Genomic DNA, 7286 nt, shown 5'->3' on the forward strand with positions numbered 1-7286 from the left:
AATAAAAATAATTCTTAAAAGACCGGCATCGCACTTGCGAGCCCTCTGACATGGAGGGTCTATGGACGGTATCACTTAAGATCAGATAAGCTTTCTGCCCATTTCAAACTTTTAAGTCATACCGCCGCTCATGGACACACATTGCTAGAAGGCTCGCTGGGCTTTTAAAAATTAGTATACCCTCTTTGACGGAGCCGCCGTCGTTAAAATAGGCGCCCTAGTTAGAAATCCCTGTGTTAGTACAAGCGTTGAAGAGTTTAGAGGAAAATTTCAGCAGCTCTTGCGCTACAAAATTGAATGCAGGCAATTATAACTTTTTATTTGAAGAACAGGTCTGTACTTTCTATTGAGTAGATCCATAAAACCCCATACCCCATAACGGGGCATCTTACTTCAGCGAATTACTAAAGAGACGAAACTCCCTCTGCCCCATCTGGGTGTTATAGAACATTAGAGATTTCAGCGACTCTCATCCTTGAGGTCCCCCTATCCCTGGCTTTAGACCAATAGTACGAAGGAAGACATCGCGAGGAAACCGGTTTCCCAAATACCCAACACAACGGCGTGTGTCAGTCATATATTGATCACCTACTTGCCTATGAGATGGATTATGAAACAGATAAATCTAGACCAAGAACTAAAAAGGTTGTAGCTCCAATGTTTTTTTTTCTAGTATTATAATCTGGCACAGATTAAAAATAGACACGATGACATTTGGCAAAATGATTGCATTTAAAAATAACTCAATTATACATTTAAATATCGAATTATAATAATCGAATTTAAATCTAGGTATATTTTAGAATATTTTATAATCTGTGTGAATTTGAAAAAAGAATTGTTTCACAGAGTTTAATATTGACAACTTATACATACTCGTAGTTGTAGGAGCGTATTATTTCGAGATAAATTTAAATCGAAAACTAATTTCCTGATAAATAGAGCACTCTTGCGTAGCAATTGTTTAAAGGCCGGTAACGCTATCGCGAACCCATTTGCAATGATAGTGTCCATGGGGGGTAAGTATTTCAGAACCAATTAGACTTTACAGAGGCTACCAATTTTTAAAAGGCCGGCAACATGTGCGAGCCCTCTGGCAATGAGTGTCTATAGGCGATTGGTATTTCAGAACCAATTAGACTTAGATCCTTTACGGAGCCTACCAATTTTTAAAAAGCCGGCATCACATGTGCGATTCCTCTGGCATTGGGAGTGTCCATGGGCGGTAGGTATTTCCGAATAAATTCCACTTAGGGTCCAACAAAAAGCGTACCAATTCCTAAAGGCCTGAGTAAAAATTGAGTGTCCATGGGCGGTATCACTTAGCATCAGATGAGCCTTCTGCCCGTTTGCCTCCCTGTTACCTGATGAAATTTACATATACAAACTATTCGATCACCTTCCCAGAAGATTGAACCACTGCCGATGGTTCTAAGTGAAAATTATTATGACATTATGATAATTAATTTGACATTTGCATGAATATTTTGTTAAATTATTCCATCTGAATGTATCACTATGCAAATAAACGATTTATTATTAGTAAATTACTCCACTGCTTTTAATGCGGATCTATACCAAGATATATTTAAGACAGTCTTCGTTTGAGCACTGTCACGTATGTCAAAGATTCCGATTGATATAATATACAAAATTCTTAGGGCCTGTTTCATAATGTATGGATAAAGTGCCAAATAGCTATGAAACACATAAATTATTCGAAATATAAAAGTTTCAAATAAGATACTTCGAATTTCATGACGTATAGCGCTATCTAACAGTCGTGAAACGCAAAAATACTATTTATCCTACCAATAAGTAATAAATATAGCTTATTTGGAACTTTTTCGGACATTGTGAAACAGGCCCTTAACCTACATAGTAATAATAATTAAAAATTGAGGTAGGTTTTTAAATTTAATTCACATTACATAAAAATCTGTATTAAAAAAACATTGACAAAACTGTTATTGTAAATATTTTATTGTCATCTGTCAATTGCGATATTTAATTAGCGATACATACATGTATTTGTCATAATGGAATCAATATAATATATTATTTGTATCGTACATATCATATGTTATTAAATTTATATTTTTTAGGTTTAGGCGTTAGAGGATATTATCTCCAGATAATTAAGAAGCGGTGATGGTTATTGTTGTACCCACGAAATGTTGTTTTTTTATTATTATTAAGTAATTAACTATAAAATACTTAAAATGTCATGTGAACAAGGTGTAATGGTTGCAGATCCTTACAAACGTTGTGTGAACGAACGCGAAGAAAGAACTTGGCGATTAAAAAGAGTGGCGGGAGAGTTTATTGCCAGTTCCCTTCCGTTCTACGCCCTTGAATTGAGAATTGGCAGTAAATGTAAAATTACAAGCATTTAATTATATGTTTTGAATTGATGATTTAGAATTTTGATTTTTTTAAATTTAATCCAGGTCTTTCGTTGCTATGACAGATCCAATTGACTTTTCTTTCTCTTATTCATATAAATCTGAAGCCAACACCAAATGCCAAGATAAAAAACGGTTTAAATTTAAATAAATGATATCAAATACAGTAAGTAATTATTAAAATTTTAAATTGAATAATTATCCTAGATAATTAAAAAAATTAAAATGTATGTTAGAGGTATTTATTTTATGTTCATGAATATTTTAATTAATATATTGTTACCGTTACTTAGGTCAATTGGTATTTTATAAACTTACCAAGCCTGGCTAATTTATTAAAAAAAAATTCACGATAAACTGAAATCGAACAAAAATTTCAAATACAAACAATTTAGCAATATTTAACTAATCTTGTTAAATTGAGATAATGGAAAAAATCAGGGCCTCAGATTTCTGTATCTGTCTCATGTCAATCTAGGCAGTTAGGATTAGCTTCCTATACGTGGAACACCGTCGAGTTGGGTCTAAGTCAAGCCGGTTTGTCTCGATGTTTTCCATCATACTACTGAACGCACATAGAAATACATTACATAATACATTGGTGCACAGCCGGGGATCGAACCTACGAACACAGAGATGAGAGTCGCAAGCTAAAGCCACTAGACCAAAACGTCTTGATAAATAATAAAATTATTACACTGAACCGTACCAGAGATCATAGATTAAAACAATATCATTTCCAAGAACCGGCATAGCTTTCCGAAATCGAAACGATTCTCGGAAGTTCCCCACAGACTATAGTAGGCACAAATACCCATCTTGACTAGATACCCAACCTATTTTGTACACCTTAGCTTTTCTAAAACTCTAATCTCTTGACCCCCTGAATTAAAATATTTAATTGTTTACTTAAACCCCCTCTGTGGGGCATGGGGCCCACGTTGGGAAATTGGTCTAAACGGTGTAATTGCGCAAGCAAAAATTATACAGGATGTAACAGGTAGCTTTTTGACCCTACTCAGGAAAAAACAAAAAAAAAAACATTATGGGTAAAGAGCAAGAAGTGCATAACCAAACTTGTAAATATTATAGAATCACCAACAGTAATCTAAATTAATGTAAAGAAAATTTAATAAAATAAACTAAAGTAAAATGCTAAACTCATGGATTAAAGAAATACAAAACAAAAGAATAAGAAATCCAAGAATTACACAAGTTAACGAGTAGGATAGGATATATTTAAGAATTGTATATGTAAAAGGGTTTTAAAATGTTAGGTAAGCAATCATATGTTGAGTTGGCCAGCCTATTCCCCAACTAAATATATATACAATATAGTTAGTTGCTAAAAATCATGAATCAATTGTTAACTGCAGCTGTCAATGTCATCTGCCATCTGACAAGGTAGAGACATGGAATTTTAAACTAAAATTGTTACTAATAGCAACATTATTTAGACCATACACCTTAAAAACTTTATTAATCTAAACATATAATTAAACATAAATGCACATATATTTCATATAATCTGCTAAATTATAATAATCACACTGAATTAACATAGAATGTGTGGGTATAATTAGTAGAGACATGATCACTTCATCTCACTGGGATGTTGGTCCACAATTTCAAGTTAGAGTACATAATATTGGAAGGAAAAAAAATACATTTGATAAATGCCATACTGTATAAACAACAAAACTACTTTGCAATGTACACAATGTTACATACATACATTTATAGGTGAAATAGATCTCTTGCATAGTAGCAACAACAAAACTATATAGAAATCTATAAGTCAGTGGCCACTTAGTTTTGCAAGAAACTTACAATAACATAAACTAAAAATTAAAATGACTGTTAAAACTATAAACAATTTACATGTAAATAGATCCTAATTACCATCAAAAATCCATGAATTGTCTTGTTATAGTCAAAATAGATAATATATATACAATTATTCACTGAAAAAGTGGCCTGGCCTTTAGTAAGCATTTCATAATTGAGTGTTTTAATTTCTCATTATTAAAGGTTTCTTGTATTAACACCCAAAGAACACATTGTATGCTGACCTGACGTGCATCTGTTTATATATTTTTTAATATCATTCCTCAGTTCCCACTTCTAACATCTTTACATCCAGGGATCAAACTTAGGATCTTGGAGTTATGTGGTATCCGCAAAACTAACTTATCCTTTCTCCTATCGCTATGAAGCCTAATAATCAATTAATAAACATTTATTGATTCTTGTAGTGGAGACACAACTAAGTTCATTTCTGGATTATACCCTATCTTAATCACGTACTTATGAAAGTTGTATTAAGAGTTGTATAGGTATTAAAATTTATTGTAATAATACATTTTGTGTAAAATTAATTTTAATTGTACATTAATTACCATATAATTATAAATTCAGTATTATTGTTAAACAAGTTAAATTATTATGTATATATGTATGGTAATTGCGAGTAATAAATTTTAAAATTTTGAAAAATATTTTCTTTTTGACTTAATCAACTACTTTTGTTACACGACATTTAATAATAATGGGCAATAAAATTGACAGAGATTTTAAAATTCGACAAAAAAAATAATTTAGTATGCATGATGATTGGATTTATATTCAAATTAGGTTTTTTGAATTTGATAAAAATCAAATATGGTTTTTGCATGATTTCGAGTTTCGTGTCTGTGACAAGGCCATTGAGTTAGTTAGTTATACCTATTTAAAAAAAAATATTCAAATTTGCGTTACAATTTAAATAATTTATAATAAATATGTATTGTTTTCGTTTATATATCGGAAAAGCTATAATAAAAATAAACAAGATAGATTTGACGTATTCTATCATTATACTGTTTTATAATAATTAATTAACAGATATCGTTTCTATAATTTAAAAATAGAACAAGAGATTGTGACAAGCAAAGTAGTTAATCATTTTCGTCGAAATTGTCCAATTGTTTGAGTCGTTAAATAAACAACTAAAGGACTTTGACCTCATTTTGTCTAGTTTTTGGTTTTCTGATAACTAGTAAACGGATGTAAATACTTACAAGTTATTTATGAATGTCAGTCCAATCGCGATGCATCGACGATAGAATCGGCATCCGTGCACACAAAAACAGAAAACATAAACTTTCACAACAGGAATGTGTTACACAAAATAGTAAAAAACAACATTAAACACTATTAAAATCACTGTCACATTGTTTCTTCACTCGCTAACCCATATTCTAACACGGTATTCGTCACTAATAAACCAAAATTAGCAATTTACTAAACCAACGTCTGAGCCAGTCGAGGTAGCACAATTATTTTCGAAAGCTAGACACTTGATAGACCTATCGAAAAAGTACAATAAATGTTGCGCTAAATACGAAAATCGATAAGGTCGTAACGCCGCCGGATCGAAACTAGAATAATTTATCAAAAAATGTAATAAAAACGACATTATTCTTAAAGAGTTGTGGTGGTTCCGAACTGTCAGAATTTTCTATGATAACCGGCCGATTTTAAACGTCAAACTGTGATGATGTTAGATTTAATAGATGCGCATTTTTAAATCGGTAGGGTTGTTTAATCTAGCGGCATGCGAATTACGACCTTATCAACGTGGAGACTTTCATATTTGGCGCAATTTGCAAAAAATGCATGAATGTAAACGAATTAGTTTGCAAAACTTACAAGTGTTAATGCATTGGATATTCGAAATTACTAATAAATCTACGCGAGCGCGGTATGACCGTACACAGAAACGCGGCACACTGTTTTCGAATTTTGCCTCGACGTAATTTTTGGCGTATTTTGAGTTGGGACGGGAAAACTCGAAAACCATTCGGATGCGTGAAAGAAACAGAGAATGTTGTGCTGTAAAGAAAACTAGATCTTACGGCCTTGCGCCTTAGTACTTTACAGTTTCACTTTCCCATCAAGAAATATGAAGCCATATTTTGAAGTTTTTTCTATATCTAGTACATGGTTGATAGAACGGCTGTTTTTCTATGTAATCGTGTGATAGTGTGCGTGGCTTCCCGTATATGTAGGTGTAGCTGTGTGTGTTTTTATTACATAAAAAATGTGTGTAGTCACTGACTTGGAATCAATAATGTAAAAATTAATTTTTATCATAGTCATGCAATGCTCCCTTCGAGGTTCAATTTTCTCGATAGAAAATAGAAACTGACCATATCTGAACGTAATTCGTTTTGCTTTTTATGCGTTTTTGTAATTGTTAGGTTTTTACAACTGACGCGATTCGGAATTTATTACACATATATTAGCTATGGTTCATTGAACCTACAGTTTAGTTAAACGGTATTATTTAACTGTTTACATAAAGTTTTAGCTTAACATTTTGTTTTTAAAGTTATTTGATCGCGAAGTTTCCAATACATTTTGACAATTGACATTGGACAAGAATTTATTTTTAAAAGTAAATATTGTTTTTGTAATACTGTGAGCTGTATTTGAAATCTAGCAATAACAGCTCTTTATAACAATAAATATTTACAAGATTCTTCTAAAATCCAAACCATTAAAAATTGCTTTTTGTTTTAAAGCTGATTATAACAAACTTGACGCTAGTGTATATTCCCCTTATTCGAATTACTTATTATTTATTGCTTCAAGTTTCACGTTCGGCATTCTAAGAAAATGCTATTTGCAGTAATTGTATGCCCCAAACGGGGTACACACTAATAATTCAGCTTTCCTAGCAGGATTTATATGTGATTAATTTATAGAAAATTGAACAGACGGCTACAGTTCCACCTGATGTTAAGAGTGAGCAAGCCTATTGGACGGCAGGCTGCAGACAGGCAGCTCCAATGAATCCAAATACTGTCTCAGGAAGATGTAAGAGGACAAGAAGTCCCA

The 7286-nt window shown here is 32.2% G+C and overlaps 1 protein-coding gene across 4 annotated transcripts in view; it reads right to left on the reverse strand.

The window, feature by feature from the left end:
- Positions 1 to 6178, reverse strand: part of LOC111002968 — a 41478-nt gene extending 35300 nt beyond the window's left edge. For 3 of the 4 annotated variants that reach the window (XM_045633661.1, XM_045633660.1, XM_045633657.1), the window contains exons 1-2: positions 6096 to 6178; positions 5465 to 5752 (exon numbers count right to left, since the gene is read on the reverse strand). The gene's annotated coding sequence lies outside the window, so the exon portion shown is untranslated. The remainder of the gene's footprint in view (positions 1 to 5464; positions 5753 to 6095) is intronic. The other variant, XM_045633659.1, reaches the window with a different exon arrangement.
- Positions 6179 to 7286: the final 1108 nt, after the last annotated feature.

The sequence above is a fragment of the Pieris rapae genome, chromosome 24 (assembly GCF_905147795.1).
Source record: "Pieris rapae chromosome 24, ilPieRapa1.1, whole genome shotgun sequence".
NCBI lineage: Eukaryota > Metazoa > Arthropoda > Insecta > Lepidoptera > Pieridae > Pieris > Pieris rapae.